General features: G+C 40.5%; 1 protein-coding gene across 1 annotated transcript in view; it reads right to left on the reverse strand.

Annotated features, from left to right (window-relative positions):
* CNTN1 (contactin 1) overlaps window positions 1–18,796 on the reverse strand; it is a 233,015-nt gene extending 214,219 nt beyond the window's left edge. The window contains exon 1 of the mRNA XM_054987779.1: window positions 18,757–18,796. The gene's annotated coding sequence lies outside the window, so the exon portion shown is untranslated. The remainder of the gene's footprint in view (window positions 1–18,756) is intronic.
* Window positions 18,797–19,272: the final 476 nt, after the last annotated feature.

A 19,272-nucleotide genomic window follows, 5' to 3' on the forward strand; every position in this document is an offset into this window, starting at 1 on the left:
TGGGCTGTAATAGGTGTTTCTACTGAATAATAATTATGACCAGGGCTTTTTTTCTGGGAAAAGAGGTGGTGGAACTCAGTGGTGGAACTCAAGACCGCACAATGACATCACTTTGGGTCAGCTGGAACAAGGGGGGACTTTTTTAAAGTTTAAATTGCCCTCGGCGAAAATGGTCACATGGCCGGTGGCCCCACCTCTTGAAAATGGTCACATGGCCGGTGGCCCTTTCCCCTGATCTCCAGACAGAGGGGAGTTTAGATTGCCCTCCACGGCCATGTGACCATTTTTAGGAGGTGCTGGAACTCCATTCCACCGCGTTCCTGCTGAAAAAAAGTCCTGATTATGATGACTATCAGATGTTAAAATCACATTGATTTTGTCCCAATCCACAATTCTAATTTCATCTTATTTATTTCATTTTACTTCCTTTATACTCCACCTTTCTTCTCAATGATGACCCAAAGTGGCTTAAATCATTCCTCCGTTTTACCTCATACCAACCCTGTGAAATAGGTTAGGCTAAGAGAGTGTGACTGGCCCAAGGTCACCCAGCAATCTTCCATGACAGACCAGAGAATCGAACTTGGGTCACCCAGATCCTGGTCTATCTCTCTAGCCACTACACAACACTGCCTCTCTATCACTATGATATTTATTGGCCTTCTAATGGATGACCAGTGAATTGGTTGAGAACTGTTGTATACATTGCCAAAAACAGAAAAAAAAACCCAACCATCACATAATGTAATCCTACAGGTAAGCTCTAAAGAAACAAGGAGATTAATTGGCCAAGTGCTTTTTAAACCATCTAAATGCCTCGGAGGATAGAAAATGTTTCTTTATCATGGTTCATAATCTTGTCTGATGCCAATTTTCCACCAAATCAATCTCTGAGCCTAAGTTTACTGTCAGGGTTTGGCGATATGCAGTAACAAATTATAAATATAGTTATTCATGCTGGGTTTCTGGCAGTTGCCTGTCCATGACTGAGCACTCTGCCATAGGTGTAGCTGAACCTCTAGAAAAATGCATAAGAGCCACACTCTAAAAAAAGTTAGTGTAACAAACCCACATACACAGACATGCAATTTTTTTAAAAAAAAGATCAATTAGACAAATTTCTACCACCCTACCCCCACACACGACCCCCCCTGCGCTATTCTAATTATTGTTCTATTCCTTTAAGATATGTTTATAATTTTGCTGTTTGCTTTGTCATCATTTCAGTCCTGCAATTTATACAGTCATTAATCTCAAGTTACTGTGGAAGCCTTTCTCCTATTTTTTATGGCCAAGTGAGGGCATATTTATTTTCTCCCCATATAGCGGCTTAAAATATCATTCTCCCTTACTCCATTCTACAATCAACACCACTGTGAGGCAGATTAGGTTAAAAAAGAGTGGCTGAACCACCAAGCTTCCGTGGCAGAGCAGGGATTTGAACCTGGGTCTTCCAGATGCTAATCCAACATTTTAACCACTAGTAATTAGAGTGCTGGAGAAACGTGCTTTAAATCTTCTTTCAACCACGGAACTCACCCAGTGACCTTGGACCAGTCATTCTTGTCATACAGTGTTCTTGTTAAGATAAACACACTGTGTTGTGAAGGATGGGAGAAAAATGTATATCCCCACCCCCAAGATTCCTGAAGTAGACAAAATAAAAATGTAATAATTAAAATTCAAGATAGCATTGCTAGCTCATAAGGCACACCTTTTCCTTAGCATACTTAGCTAGAAACAAAAGGACATATGAAACATAATACTACGAAATTTCATATACTATCCTCATTAAAACCTGTGGCTTCTAGTACAACCTGATGCTACCAGATCTACTTCTATAATTCTGATCTTACTCTCTCCATGCAGTTCTGTGTTTCCAGCTGCCTAAGACTTCTGCTTGGATGTCTCACTGTCATCTCAAACTCAGCAGGTCCACTACCTAACTCTTCCTCCTTTCTCCTAAATCTTCCTTTCCTAGTATATGCTCCATATCAATTTTCAGCATCGCTAATAAGCAAGAAGCCCTGAATTTAGCTTTGACTATTCTCCCTTCTTTGCTTCCATCTGTCACCAAGAGCAGACACACTGCTCTTCACTTTACAACTGCAAAAAACACAACCCTTCTTCTCTGCCACTTAGGCAATATTTGAATTCACATTCTGATCATCTCGTCTATTACATCCTCACCCTCATCCCTGTTCTTCCACAGTTGCACTTTGCCCCTTTCATCTCTATGCAGCGTTCTGTCATCAAAATCATTCTGACCATGTGATGCCCTGACTTAACTCCATACACTGTGTTTATTGACTTGATTTATACCCCCACCTTTATCCTCCCAACCATCCTTTGAGGTAGGCTAGGACGAGTACGTGTAACGCAGCAAGCTTCCATCACGGAGTAGGGATTCAAGCCTGGGCCTCCTCAGTCCTCAACCAGCACTCTGATGTTGGATCTAGCACAGCCTCCTCAAAGTCAAGTCATCTGTAGCATCTTCCTTCTCTGCTCTCAAATTCCAGTGCATGCCTACTTCTGACTTTCATTGCATCACCTCCAACTGTTTCCAACCCCCGTTATCAATGCCATTCTCTCTACTACTTGGCCCTTATGTCCTTGTGCAACAAGCCTACCTTTTCTATAAAACCTTTGGCATGATTTCTTAAGCCCTTTTCCAGGGACTTCTCTGCATGCACTTTGCAAAAATGACATGCTTAAGGCTCCCTCCCTCCAGGCTTTTAAATGATGTCTTATAGTGTCAATAAAGGCTTGCCATTAGCACTTTTTTACCCTGCTGACATATTAAGAAAGGGGTTTGGGGTTTTCTTACATGCACTCATATTAGCATTACCAGGTGAGAAGAGTGGGAGAGGGACATGGAAGGTATGACTCTACGTCACTTCTGGGGAAACCTTGGAAGTGATGTTTGGTTAGTTCTGGGACCATGAGTCTATATATAGAGGTAGGAAAACACCTCCACTTCATGGTCAATACGCCCGTCACAGAGTGAAAGCAACGCGTCTGAATTCAAATGCTGTGATGGTTCTTTCCCTGTGCTCCTAAGGAAGCTGAGACACATATGTGTCCACACAAAACAAACATTCAAGCTGGTCGTTTGTAGGGCCAAGGGGACTTAATATAGTCTTGTGACACAGAGAAAGCTGGAGGAACACTATTATCTGTCACCCAGTACCTTTGGAATTTATAAACTATGACGGGACCATATTTATCTCTGAGGTGCGGAGAAAGCTGGAAGATACTGTAATTTGCTACCCAGCACCTTTGGGAATTATCTACCCAGTTACTACAGAAAACAGACCAGAACTATTGGTTTATGTAAAACAGACTAGAACCACATTGAATTGAGTATATTGGTTTATGTGTTAGATTACACATTGGAATTCTACATCACTGTTTTTGTATATATTGAAATGCTGTACTATTGTTCACTGTTTACATTATATTGAGATAATATTGGCAAGAATTGCTTGCTTGGAGAGCTCGTGTTTACTTTCTGTATCTATTTTACTCTCCTTAAGAGCCTCTCGTCTAGTAGCTGTAGTTCTGGGAACCACCAGAAATTCTATGATAGATTCAGGAGGAGCGACAAGGAAACATGTCCTTTGTGTACATTCAGACAGAGGTCATCAATTAAAGTTACCAGGACTGTCTCTTTGCCATAGTTTGGTCTGATGCCTGACTGCAAAGGGTCCAGAGCAGATAAATTATCCAAGAAGACCTGGAGTTGGACTGCTACTACTATTTCAATCACTTTGCCCAGAAAGGGCAGCTTAGGGTCACTCTAAACATTACTTCCTTCACAAGTTCTCTACGGAGCCAACCAGACTTGCACAGACACACAACAGCTTTGAGGAATGGTTTGCATAAAAATGAGAGGGCCCAAATGGGCTTGGAAAGCTGTCATGGCGAAGGGAGTGTGCCTGCCTTTCTCCCAAGCATTTTTCCCCTGTGCAAAAAATCTGCTCCACACGGAGGTATTTTGTGCACGTGCGGCAGCAGAAATGGGAAAACTGTTCCCCCTCAACTGTTAGCTTTGTGGAGAACTTATGAAGGAAGTAACATTTAGAGTGACTCTTAGAGACTGGCTGATAATTGGCCACACCATTTTTGTCCAGAGATTTTTTAAATAGTGGGCAAATTACTTCCTTTGAGTGGCCAAGAGGAGGTGTCCTGAGTTAGTGGCTGATTTATGGTAGACATAAAAAGCTCATCAATGTGGTCTTTTTTACAGGATTTTAGCAGCCAAGACAAGCAAGGATCCAGTATACAAGTACTGCATTCACCAATGCCGGGGTCCTGTCAATATGTGTCACTGTAACTGGTGTGTTAAGCATCTCTTTCACCTCATTTGTATTACAGCTGGTATCACAGCATATTTGTGCTATTTTACGTATACGCAAAGAACTTTGCAAAGGTGTCATGGCTAATTGCCTGTTCTTGAGCCAGTAAAAGTCTAGAATTAAGAGTTAGAAGATGTCAAGATACCTTAAACATTGTCTTCCCCACCACTGGCAGGTTTTATTTTATACAACTCTTCCTGGAATTTTGTTGTACTTTCTGAATCCAATGTAACCATCATTTTTTTGTCCAAAAGAATATAGTAACTTACAGGGCAATGATAGCATACCATGCAATCAAATTTCTCTCTCTTGTATTGCAGTTGTAGTGCCTTTTAAAATGCTTATGAAAAGAAGCTCTTACAAAACAGGAGCAATAAATTACATTTAGCAAATGACTAATTGCTTACTTAACTCATTAGATGCGCATTACTGGAAAACTGTTCCTAATCAAAAACCTAGACTTGTAAGAATGGGAAATGAGCAAAGAGGGAGCTTGCTCATGTGAAGCAGGGAAATCAATTGGGGGTTATAAAATGTACCAGCCGCTCACCATATCTAAGACTGTTCCCACTACACCAAGTTTCAAAAATTAAGAGAACATTGCGGCTGTGATTAAAAATACTTACTACACATTTCACATACATAATGACAAAATATATACAATAGCTCAGCATTTCTGAATTACATTTCCAGCACACAGGGGATTGCACAACGGTCACCTTGACAAATCTGCCTAATAGTCTAAAACTATTTTATGATGGTGTATGAGCTATAGGAAAAGATCAGCTATCACCTTTTGTATGTTTAATACCCCTAGCCCAAGGCATATTGCTTAGGTCCTTTATATTTGAAGGTATGGGGGCCAGGGTATATGTTATATAAAATCTACTGCTGCTGCTGCTTCTAAAGATCGCAAACACTCGTTTAGGAGTTCAGTACAAGTGATCCGTGCCACAGCTTCATTTTATTTTGCATTTTCCCTGCCCACATTCCACAGCATCGGTGGCAGCATGCAGGAGACAGGGTAATTCGGATGACCATATCTGGATATCTTCAGTTGTACTATTTGTTGTGGGAGGCAAAGCTATACATTAGGCTACTGTTCTATGTGCGCCTGTAAAAGAAGTTGTTGTAATATATTCTTTGACTTTGTCTCCCATTTCATCTCCACTGTAGTCCTCCTGTATATCAAGTTGAAGCTATTTTGAGGAGGCATTGCCTATGCAAGAATTCAGAATATTAAAGGCATCTCTAATTATCTAGCCTTCATTATCAAGGTTTTTTATCTTTCTGAATAGGAACTGATAATGGTGCTCAAAAAGTAATGAAGGGGGAATACTGATTATTCACATTCTGATGCAGTATATGGTATCTGGGATTTTTTATTGTTTTTTCTTAAGAGTTGCTTATTTTCTTCTCTGAAAGAGTTTTTGAAAAATTCTAACTACTTCACACAATTGGTTTAGTACAATTCCTTTGCACATGGCCTTTCCTATTCAAATCATATATAAGTGCAGGGCTTTTTCTCAGCAGGAACGTGGTGGAACGGAGTTCCAGCACCTCTTGAAAATACTTGGTAATAGCACGTGAAAATAATATTATTTCAAAGAATCCCGTGTGTTTCTCCCTCATTTCCCTCAAGAGTTCCGCCACCTCTTTTCCCAGAAAAAAAGCCCTGTATAAGTGAATAACTCCAAGTTCTGGCAAAAATAGGAACTATATCACATTTTGGTAGTTGGAGTTTCAAGGAAAAAGAGGTCTTGCAGAATCTGTAAAAGCAGGGCTAAATTCAAGTGAGTCTTTGCTCAGGTCTCTAAAAAGAATTCTGCATTTAACTCCAGTTCTAGGGATGTGGCACTCACTTAGTCTATGCTAGCAAAGACTGGAAGAAAACCTTAACCAACTCCTATCTATTTGATGGGGCAGACCATGGCTTAGAAAGAAAAACAAACAAATATAATGCCCTGATTCCTATGGTAACTTGACTATACACTGGGTTTTTTTCCAGAAACACATTTATTCCATATGCAGCAAACAAAGGTAATGACTTTTTTAAAAGAGGAACTTCCGTGTTAATTGACTCCATATCCAGAAATAAAACCACAATTCAGTTTGGACTTATTTTACAAAAATGTTAAGGAGTGAAGTTGAACATGTCTGGACTACTGCATTTCAAACTATAAATGCTTTCCAATAATACAAATAGCTTCTCATAAGGACTGCAAAATTAACAGAGGTGCAAGTCGAATTTTGACCACACTGCACTAAGATGCATCACAACTGTGAGAAGCAGAAGCAGAGAAACTGAGATTTGGAATGTCTAAATATACGTTAGAATGTCTAAATATACGTTAGAGGATTCAGAATTACCAAGATCTCCAATGCTTGCAACAGAAAAAGTTCACATTGCATTTAAATTTCCAAGAGAAATCTAAATGGCAGTAGACAAGCAGAAACACATTAATTTGTCGCCTCTTAGTGCCATATTAGCAGCGGATTGCTTAGTTTACAGCTAATAGAGTTTTCCACCTGCTGCTTAGCATCAGTTCAAAACCATCGTGGCCTTTAAATATAGGTGTAAGTCATTTTGTGGTAAGTCAGGTGGACATACAAGTGCTAAAAACTGGACTTTCAGATGATCTTTGATGTATTAATCATATTAATATTCTAATTATTCAATCACTATTTTAAGGACATGAGTTTCACTGAGGTCAACATATATTTCATTGATACAACGGCTGCCACCCAGAGCTTTAATGAGTGCACAGTGCATTTCCTGGCATTGAAGATGTAACAGTTTTGGTCATGCAATGTGTCAGGCAATGGCTGTATTCACACATCAACAGTGCAATCCTATGAAGAGTTACTCCAGTCTAAGCCCATTGAAATCAATGGTCTTAGACTGGAGTAAATCTGCTTAGGATTATACTACAAGGGATACTGGGCTAAAATTGCATAGTAGCAATCAGTTGCAATTACCACCTAATCCAGTTGCAAATGATTGTATTACTACAATGACAGAATTATATCCAACAATGTGTGGCTACAGCCCAGGTCAGGACCTGAACACAGGTACCCTGCCAGCCTCCAGGTGGTGGATGGAGATCTCTCAGAACTACAACTGATCATCTGTTGACAGAGAGCAGTTTCCCAAGAGAAAATGGCTGTTATGGAAGGTGGACTTTATGGAAATATACCCTGCTGAGGACCCGCTCCTCCCCAAGCCCTGCCCTTTCCAGACTCCACCCCCCAAATCTCCAGGAATTTGCCAACTTGCAGCTGGCAACCCCATGTCTAGATCTAGACTGGAAAGTGTACTTTCCACAATGCCTGTAAGCCAATTCAAAATTGCCTTCAGGTCTGGGTTTGGGATGGAGACAGCCTTGGTGATTTGCAGCCAGAGGAGATTGGCTGTTCTGATGACATCATTATTTCTAAAATGAAATTTTGAGCCCAAAAAATGTTGCCAAAGCTGCAGCCAATCCAGGTGAGACAAGGGCTTTGGGGAGGCCTTTTGGGGAACATTGAAGGCCTTTAGAAGTTTTTTTTTTAACAAATTCTACTATCTGGCTCAGCCTATAATTAATGCATTTTGCTGCATATAATTCCCCAAACATTTGTACTTTAATACTAATGTATTTTTCCTGATTAGATTGAAGCTATCCTTGATTTAGACCATGAATTAAAATCAGAACCTATCTCATTTTTACTACTGGGAATTTAACAGGTTCAAAGATTCAAAAAGTATAAATATCAGATTGCTAATTAATAAGGCACCGAGGAAGCGACTGCAATGTGATGCTAATGGTTTTGAACTTATCTGAATCTATTTAATGGACTGGGAAACAGAATAATAGACAAAGCAAAAATGTATTAAACTGAGGGGAAATCTTTGAAAAGGAACCAAATAAATTAGCACAACACAATGCAGGATTTTAGAGAATGTTACCGCAAAATACAGATTTTAGTCAATATGATATGAAATCCTAAAAGTATTTATTTATTTAAGTGTATTAACCACAAGGTACCCAAAGAAGCTTTCGCCATTTAAAAATATTCTCCTCCTATCTTAAGAAAACTTTTCAGTCAATCTTAAAAGTTCATGGCGGAACATATCGGTGAACACAGGCTTCACAGGCACATTTGAGCCCACTGTTCTTTGCATTGTAGTTACTGCCTTCAGGAACAGAGTAGCAGGTCTTTAGAAAGCAACCATGTTCTTTGGATAGAAGGTCTGCAGTTTCAAGGCAGTGGAAAGTAGCTGCCAAACACCTGGTTCCAGAGCCAGTAAAGTAGGCTGTTGTCACAGTAAAAATTCACATTCCTGTAATATTATGCCATTGTTTGTGCATATGAATAATAGGCATAGTCATATGCATATTAACATATATGCATAATAGACATATTAGTCATATGAAAAATACAAACATTGTGAAACCCCTAGTTTTCCTTTCTTTGTGCTCTACTTTGGATGTTACAAAATTCAACAACAGGATTTCAGTACTGAGGGCCAACTCCATGTGATGCTTAGTCAGCCTTTGCTCCCTCACTCCCACATGAGTTTTGGTTTGTTTTGTATCTACAAAATCACATTTTGTATCAAACAAATGTCATCCTAGGCATACCCAAATCCAAGAAATACTTTTTTTTAGTCTACATTCCTAGTCACCAGTTACTGGTAAGTGGTTGGACTGGAAGAGACTGTCCTTTTAGCAGAGAATTCAGCCTGTCATTAGTTAGCAGAAGAGAGCAACTTAAATACATTTCACATGGTCCAGGGTTTGTTCTTTCTTTCAAAATTTATTTCCAATAGTAAACTCAAACATATACACAAAACGCATAAGTACATCATATGATCATCCAAATTGTATCTCTATAGTCATCCACTACTTCAATCATCAATAATCATCTGGATCATATATCAATCTAAACACAACATCTAAGAGAGAAACGTAATGAATAAACTACTATCAATTAAATTGCCATTAATTAAACCTTATACCTATATAGAACTTGCCCATATATATTCCTAATTTCTTATTTCTATTTAAATATCTTTCCATCTATCATCATATCTAATAATAGTTGTTCCTACTTATTCTTAGTTTTCAACTACATAATCAAAAATATTTTCTATTTTTCCTGGAATTCTCAGATCGGCCTATTGTGTATATAAGATGTTAATTTTGTTATTGATACATATTTATGTAACTTGTTCTTCCATTCTGTCAGATCTGGATGTGGACCAGGGCTGAGGCCTGTAACTGAAGACATGTTTTGGATATGATGTGGCTGTAAAACTTACTATTTTCTTCCTTTACTCTCAGCAAAGGGAGGTTCCAGTCTCAAATCCAGCCCTTGAAGAGGACCAGCTGGCTTCATCATTGTCACCCAGAGTGAATAGAACCATCATGTGAGAATCATGAAGACTTTTTGTTTCATTTGGCATATCCCCAATAACTGTTATTAGCCTTCCTCCCTGGTTTTGGTGTTGTGTGTGTTTTTATGTTTTTACTGAATTATATATTATTTTAAATCCTGCTATTAAAGTTCAGTTAAATGTTTGCTGCCTTGGAACTGGGGACCCTATTTGGATAGAAAGGCAGCTTTAAAATGTTTTAAATAGATAAAATAATGTGTAGAGGTGGATGTGGCAATGGGTCTTGCTCACAGTCCACTTTGGGGATGGAAAGAAGACTCTCCTCCTTCTGATCTCCTCTAAGTGATCCACTATAAAACTATTGACTAACCAAGACCATGTTCCTTTTCTGAAATGTGGAGGCTGCCATGCATCCTCATCAAGGGACCCTGGTCATTATGAATGACCAGGGATCACTGTTCAGGGCAGGCAGAGCTTGGTCCGACTTTTCCCATTGCACTTTCCTTCCTTCAACCTTATCTTCACATCCCTCCTCCCTTGCTCCATAGCTCTGACCCTCTGAGAATTGTTATTATTTCTGACTGCTAAGCTCTTTCATCATCTGAGATCCCTCATCTCTCTACTTCTCATTCCAGCCAGGGTTTCATTCCCTCCTTTCTGTCCACTCTATCTAGCAATCTTTCCATGTCTCCTAATGGGCATACATTCACTTTTGTTCAGTCCCCAGCCTTTTCCCCCCCTCAGGACTAGCCACAAATGGAACACATATTTGGGTAAACTCTAAAATAAACAGGACACCAGAGATCTGTGAGCGGTTATTGCTACTGTATTCTGAGCTACCTGGAGTAAACTGTTATTGGTCTATTATGTGGAATTTCCGTATTAAAAACTACCTCAATTTTTAGAATCTATTTTAATTTGCCTTTGTATCTAGAGTTGCCTAATTTCCCCTACTTCTTCATATCTTTGGTTAGGATAATAAAGATAAAATTGGTTAAGGCAAGCTGTGTCATATAGACTTAAAACATCTATGGAACCAAAGGTCAAGGATTTGTACTTGTGAGGGTGCTACCCCAGTGTACAGAAATACTGTTAAAATACTATTCAATTGAATTTTCTCCAATGGAAGTCTTTAAGAACAAGAAAGCATCCAGTTTTGCTCATTTCTACTTCCTTTCCTACTTAAGTTCAGATATATATTCACATAAACAGATCACAGTACAGAATGTAAGCAAGCTGACAAACCTTAAGTATTCAAATCTGATCCTTTCCAAAGGGTCAATAGAAGATAATTTATTCATACAAGGTTTTTGCTATAAAAAATTTAATCTCTTCTGACTTGAAAGAAAATCTATTTCAATCACCCCGGAAACTATCTTCAAGAGAACAGATGGTTTTATGTTGGATCTTCCCTAAGTTATCTAGCTCAATAACAAACCCATAAAAAGGAAAACCAGATTTCAATCTCTGATAAAGTGAGAGCATATTTTTACATAAACAATCACATCTTATACTATCTTTCGAATATTGTCTAATGTTGCAAGCAATACGGATCAAGGTAGAAACAGAAAACAGTACCAGGACTAGAGATGGGCACGAACAGCAATATGAACTAAAAAAAACCCACGAACAGCCCAATCTGCTGTTCGCGAACAAGCTGTTCGTGAGGCCCCATTCTAAACGAACAGGTGGTCATTGCAAGCCTTGTTCATTGCTGTTCGTTGCTGTTTGTCAAGCCAATCTGGCACCTGCAATCAATTCCCATGGCAACTCAGGCAGGGATTGTCTGAACCCCTGATGTTGCCCTGGAAACCCCAGCCTAAGCCCAATTTAGCTTGATAGGCAGGTCTTCCTTCCAATTGTGGACTGGAGCTCCAAATTTGTTACAAGAGGAAAAGACGGGGGGGGGGGGGGGGCTCCCAGCTCTGGCTTCGGGGGAGACAGCTGCTGTTAGAGAGACAGGGTGAGTGCATTGGAGCTTGAATTTTCTTTGTGTGTGATGGGATAGGGATCTACCCCTTCAGGTTTCAGGGCTGCTGCCAGGCTCTGTGACCAAGCTATTATTTATTATTGGTACATTTCCTGCTGCCTGCTCAGATACGGTTTCTGGGTGTGGTGCAGTAGGGATCTACCCCTTCAGGTTCCATGGCTGCTGCCAGGCTCTGTGACCAAGCTATTATTTATTATTGGTACATTTCCTGCTGCCTGCTCAGATACGGTTTCTGGGTGTGGTGCAGTAGGGATCTTGATGGCTGGAGGAGAGCCTGCTAGTCCCCATGAACAATGAACAACAAACATGTTCGTGACAGGATCATGTTCATCAGTGTTCATTGTTCGTGGATGGCAACGAACAACGAACACCATGTTCGGGTTTTTTTCTGTTTGTGCCCATGTCTACCCAGGACTAAGTATGTCTCCATGGAGACTGCTTTTCGGTAAGGTGACCAATGGAGTCATGCTGTCCTTCTCTAGAGTTGCTCACAGATACAATATCCTTTGCAGCAGACTATCACAGGATTAAGGATGCTGCACTGTGCATAAGGATTTACAGCACTATCAAGAGAGACTTTGTCTTGGGTCACATTTAAACCTAGTAACCTGCTACATCTAGGTCTTGAAGACAGGAGAAGCAGCACACTATGTCTAACTATAGTTAATTGTATGGATTTCACCATGCCAAAATAATAATTTTCCCCTCTATGTATCTCATAAAGGTATTATAGTCTTCTCACAGAGGGAAAAGACAATTCTGCTGATTGTCCTTTCCCATTGCAACCCCTAGTGTTGTTCCTGAGAGCTCCCTATCCCCCAGGAGCAGCCTTTTGTGATCAGTGTAATGAGAGAGGCAAGAAAGTTCCATCCTGTTAATGAAAAGTATAGGTTGGATCCAATTGTAGAGTAGGCCTTGAAACCCTCTGCCTCCATGGCTCTCTGGCCCACAGTCCTCTTCCACTTGCTACCAACAGCTGATGCTCCAAATCTCCAAACACAGCATAACCACCTACCACCAAGGTGTTTCTTTGTCCCTAGCTTTTTCCCCACTGCCTCGTTAAATCTTGCTTTGTTTATCTTTCCAAGCTACCAGATACTACTAGGGATCTAGTTCCCCTGGTGGGGGGGGGGGAGCCCCACTCCTGGCTTTCACCCCTGCCACCGCTTACCTGCCTGACGGGGGGAGGAAGGTGGGGAACAGGCCTCCTGGGCATGCTCCTGGGGCAATGATGTCACTGACATTATCACGCTGCCTCAAGAACACTCCTGTGCTTTGCAGCGGGCCAATTTGGGCCCCAAATGGGTTGAATTGGGGGGGAGGAAGGGCTCTTCTTCTTCCCCTCAAGCCCATTTCCAAAATAGAAAGCAGAAGGAGAGTGTCTTTGTTTTTCTGCTCCACGAGGAGTATTCGGTACACATGGAACAGTAAAAACAGGTAAATACTTTTCTCCTTATGCTATTTTGGCACAGGGAAATGGCTTGGGGGGGCAGGAGCTGTGTGGCTGCAGAGAACCTGGACGCAACTCTTTAAAAACCTGCACATCTAGAGAGACCTTTAGGAACGCATGAACAAGATAACTGTCAAGTATATGGCTAGCAACTGCATTCAGCATAGTAGCTTTAGAAAACTACATTTTTCCATCTCAAGACATTCAGTTTGTCTTTAATTTATTATCCTAATCATCCTTTAAAAAGCTCAAAGCAGTTTACAAGAAGCTTCCCAGGATTTCTTATCCTGGCATTGAACAAGTCTGCACCTCTTAACTTCACTGTTACTACATATCTTAGAACTTCCAGGCCAGAGACTGGAGCCCCCTTGAACTTTCCTTTTCTCAGTTCCAGCTTGTCTCTGTCTTTCTTATTAAATTAATTAATTCATTAATTCATTCAAAACATTTATAATAATAATATAATATATATAATAATAATAACATTCAATTTATATACTGTCCCTCAGGATGACTTAACACCCACTCAGAGCGGTTTACAAAGTATGTCATTATTATTCCCACAACAAAACACCCTGTGAGGTGGGTGGGGCTGAGAGAGCTCCTAGAAGCTGTGACTGACCCAAGGTGACCCAGCTGGCTTCAAGTGGAGAAGAGGGAATCAAACCCAGTTCTCCAGATTAGAGTCCCACGCTCTTAACCACTACACCAAACTGGCTTGTCACCTTTACACCTTAGAGGAACTCAAAGTGGCTTACAATAGAAACAAACATAAAAATACATTTAAAACACCCTTAAAACCACAGATATATTAAAAACTGGCTAAACAAAAGCCACCCTAAGTAGTCTTCAGCTGCCTCCTAAAGATAGTGAGGGGTCACAATGTGTTCCATAATTGTGGGACTGCCAGCCTACATCAACTGCATAATACAGACCTGCCATCTTTAGAGCCAGACTGTGAGCCAAACTACAAGTGATGAATGACACAGGTTGGACACTTGTCAGCTTCCCTCAAGTTTTGATGGGAAACGTAGGCAGCTTGGCGGAATGTTGGACAAGTGACAGTTGAAAAATCCATTGGACAGCAGTCAAAGAGCCAAGCTGCAAGACCAGGACGCCTACATTTCCCATCAAAACTTGAGGGAAGCTGACAAGTGTCCAACCTGTGTCATTCATCACTTGTAGCTTGGCTCTGAGAGTTTAACTACAGTCACACTTACCTTTCATTTCCATCACAGAGTGCCTACAAATATGTTGTGCCTTTTTACCAGCATCATAATAATTCTAAACATTTTCTTTACATTATCTTATCCAATAGGGGCCTGAAACTTCATCACCCTTAGCACATGGCCATGTAGCTTATAGCTTCAAATAAAATTGTATTAGAAACAAAGCTTATCATAACTGCAACAAAAAAGCTTCCTTGCACTTTGCTGAATCACAAACATTCTTTAAGTCTCTTTAATTAAAAGCCCTTGAAATTATTTTTAGACAAAATCCAATTTAACCCAAAAATATTTCTTATCTGCTTTCAGATTTGGAATAATTTACAGCATAAGTGTGTTTTCTTTGAACGCTTTTTTAGAATAGACCTAAATGAGAATAATTATTACAAAATTATAGGTGTAGCTTTATCTAGCAAAAGTACCAACAAAGTGATTTTCCCCATTCTCCCTTTTACATTTAACATTTTTCTTCAGAGACTCAATAGACTAGGGCACACGTTCATATGCTCCAAACATAATACAGAAAGCAACCATGGTCTCAGAAAGGCCTTCTACAAGAATTATTAGGGACCTCTATGTCTTAGACTACCTTACTGCAGTCTCTAGATATTAAGGATGGAAGATACTATTCCAGTCTTTGCGCTCGAGGCATTTTCAAATACACAAAGCCATTAGGAATCGGTCTAGACGGATCCCATCAAGAAACCAAGTCATGTTTTGTAAGCAAGACAGCAGTCAGGTTGAAAGGTTCTCAGACATGATGCAACAGAGCTGGATTCAAAATGAATTCAAGTTGTTTTTAACAAACAAATCTATGGATCCAACCAGCATCAGAGAGAGAATTATTAATGCCATGGGACTCAACTATAAGAGCAAAAGCAAAGAACTCTACTGTGTCTAATATGTTATAAATATTAAATGAATGTTCCCCATTCCAGTGAAAATTGCAAGACTGAACACAGTTATTCTTTAAGTCTCTTTCCCAAATGGATCGAAATATGTATTAGAAAATAGTAGTAAAGGCACAGTAAGTTTGATGGGCAGGAGAGTGGAAAGGATGGAGAGTTCCAGCCCTTTCCTCAATCTATACTCGTCCTTATTTTCATACTGCTCACTGCCTACCCTCCATTTAATCACTGAATTCATGATCATGATGGTAGGATAAAATTCCTTTATTAAACTTCATCACCACATTTCCTCCACGCAACCTTTATGCCTGACAAAGATTATGGAAAGCTTCCCCCATCTCTTCATCCAGAATTATGTTTTAGATAGATCAACGATGAAGTTCAGAATGACAATTTCTGATCAGGTATATCACCAGACCCTGAAATTAACAAATATGGATCTGTTGTTCTCAAAATCCTGGACGTATTTCAAGCCAGGTCATTCTCCTCAACCTGACAGTTCTTTTCCAGTTCAGATAGCAAAAGCTTTCCCTCGATCTTCCTTCCAGTTCCTACTCATTTACTTGACTGTAACTGTGGCTGCTAAAGCATGTTTTCCCAGAGTTGCTCATGCGTGGGGAAAACTGAATAGCAGCCAACTCAGCTTTCCAAGTGTGAGGGAGGGAAGGAGGGAAGGATGAGAGGAAAAAGAGGAAAACTAAGAAATAGACTGCACAAAAGGCAGGGAGACTTCTCTTCCTGCCACCATTGAAACAGACAAAGCAGCAACCACTGACCCAGCCAAGATGTGATGGGTTCATAACTTATGGAAGGTTCATGGGATGAATTCAGACTCCAAAATAGACATGGGCACAAACCACATTACGAACCCAAAAAACCCACGAACCGCCTGGTCGTCTGTTCGCGATCCAGCGGTTCATGAGGGTCCATGGCCAATGAACCAGCGTTCGTTGGAAGCCCGGTTCGTTGCGTTTGCCCGCGGTTTGTGAAACCAGACGGTCAGGCACCATCAATCAATTCCCTTGGAAACGGAGCTGAGGGAATGCCTGAACTCTGTCTGCACTCCTTCTGTCGCCCTGGAAACCCAAATCGAAGCCCAGCTTACCTTCATTGGCAGGTCTTCCTTACAACCATGGTGCTGCAAATTGGTTACAATTGGTTACATGGGAGAAGACACCCAGGGGGAGGGAGGGGGTGTTCTGTAGCCATGGGCACTCCAATCTCATCCCTGCAAACCCTGATAGGCAGTTCTGACAGCCAACCCCTTGTACACTGGGCCAACGTCAACTGGTGGCTCTAATTGTATCGAGTGGGAGTTTCCTGGGGGCCTCGGATTGGAGAGGGTATAACTCCAAGATCCCTATTGCAATCTTGACCAAACTTGGGTGCTGGCTGGAGGAGAGCCTGCTAAACACTCCCTGTGAATATGGGCTCTCTAAGTGCAATGGGGGCCGTTCCAACACCCACGAACTGAGAACCGGTTCAGTAGAAGGAAATGTTAGTTACGGTTCGTTTGTTCGGGTTTGGCAGCAGCACCGAACCACAAACCACAGGTTCATTAATTTTTTGGGGTTCGTGCCCATATCTACTCCAAAATACTACAGATTATTTTATTAGGAATGTGAGAGTTTCCAAACTGAATGTGGAATTGAATCAAGCTGTTTTATGAATTAGTTCCATTTACCAAGCCTCTTTCTAATCAGGTCAGGTGGCTCTGGCACATTCCAAAATTCTGCAAACACATCTATGACCTTTTTACCTGACAGCATGAGAACCAGAAGAAAGATATTCCAACGTGAGATATCAGTGCGAGATATCAGTACTCCACAGGGTCAAGGAGACAGAGGTACTTTAGACACGTGTCACTATGGTTGTGGACCACTTTCCAATTCAGTTTAAATCCACAGCCTGAGATATCCACCACTTTTCAGTCCTGTGCTGAAGGAGCTGTTCATTTATGTGCTGTACCCAGCTTAAAGGAATGCCCCCAATTAAAGCAGGCACAAATCACTATAAGGGATCTTTGATAAAATTGGGAGGCATCTCTACGAGCTTGGAAGTACGGTCTGTAATTAATGAAATCAGAATCCAGGTTTATTGAGTATCTGGTCTGATAATTAGCAAACTCAAGCAGTCAAAATAATATTAAGCATTCTCTGCAGAGCAGAAAGCGTTGAGCTGAACGTTCCAAGAGACTACAAACACTGTGTGCAATGCTCTCCATGGAAGTGGATGGTAAGGGAGTAAACAGGTGGGGCAAGAGAATAGGGCAAAATAACACTACCTATCTTAGCAGGTGCAAATAAAAGGTCCCCCGGCAAGGATCGGGGTGTCCAGTAACCACATCATAAAAAGTAATCCCTGGGGAAAGAGCAGCAGAGACACATGAAGACTATGCAGTTCCAGTGCTCTATAACTAAAGAAACAAGTCATCTGGAGCCTGTGAAAGCTCACCACAGATACTAGGGGGCAGATCCTGTCTCCCATTATATAAGACAAGAAGTTGGAGTAAAGAAAAGTAAGATTATTTTATTTCCAGATAGGAAAGAAATGCCAGTTATGCCAAAGAAGAGGTCAAGGGAGAGGAGGAAGATGGTCCCAAGTCCTGGAAGTATTTCCAAACAAGGAAATAGAGAGGATGTTTCCAGCTAGGGTGAAGGTATGTTTGGGGACAGTCCTGATTTGACTGCTGACATGTGGCATGTGCCAGCCATTCCACCTAGTCTTACAGTGATTCCGCACACGTTGGATAATGCACTTCCAATCCTCTTTATAGATCATTTGGAACGGATTTTTTGTGTGCAGAACAAACAATTGATAAAGTGCATTGAAAGTACATTATCCAACGTGTGCGGAATCAGCCTTAATTTTGTTACTGGGGAAAGACTGACATATTTGTTGGAAATGCAAATATGTGTATGTGAGGATGCAGAGTGCTAGCAAGTGGGTTCTATTTGTTACTAAAAAGCACTGTGATTAATCAGTGATTGGTTGTTAAATGGCCTGATTGCCTGAGACAAGGCATTTCTCTACAACTATTCCTCTCAATAATTAGATTAAGAGAAGCCACACCCACTATCTGGTTTATGAACCAAGAGTTGTTTACTGACCTAATACAAAGACAGGGAGAAAGTGATCCTACACCATGACGGGGGAGTGGGAGAGAAGAGGAAAACACCATCCGGATTGGAGGTTTGGTGACTGGGACCAAAAGACTTTTGGTAATTTCCTCCCAACACTGCATCTTGTAATGGACACTTTCCCATCCATTTTTTCTCATTTTGAATAATACCTGTTACATTTAGTCTTCTATTGCATTTATTATACTCTTTGTACACTTAGAAGTACTTAAACGCTTCATTATTATCAAGCATGAGAGACTAAGATTTTCTATGCAACAAGAACAAGAGCAAGATCAATCAGCTTGTAACCAGGCCAACTCACCAGATGATCTTCAGATGTTACAGCTCACTATAGTTACCTGAAACAGATAAAGAGGAGAAAAATCAAAATCTACAACATTGCTTGCTTCTTGATGCCTTTATCTGAAGCTTCCAAATATTCTTTCTTTCCCATTCTCTTCGCTGTTTTGATTGCTCCAGGACAATAGCATTACATCATTACAGTCTCATTGTAGCTATATCAAAGAGATGGTCTTTGTTTACTACTCTTACAGTGCAATCCTAAACAAGGTTACACCCTTCTAAGACCACTGACTTTAATAAATTTAGAAGGCTGTCTGTGACTCCACTTAGGAGTACTGTACTGTTATTCTATTGACAATGAGTGAGATCACCAACATTCACGGGTACACTACGAATTTAGCACAATTTCTCTATTTTTTTCTTGAACTTATAATTTATTTATTTTATTTATTTATTTCAAATTTGTATTCCGCCCTCCCACGAGTGGGCTCAGGACGGATAACAACATATTAAAAATACAATTAAAAATTCATGT

This window comes from Eublepharis macularius, chromosome 9 (assembly GCF_028583425.1).
Source record: "Eublepharis macularius isolate TG4126 chromosome 9, MPM_Emac_v1.0, whole genome shotgun sequence".
Classification (NCBI taxonomy): Eukaryota; Metazoa; Chordata; class Lepidosauria; order Squamata; family Eublepharidae; genus Eublepharis; species Eublepharis macularius.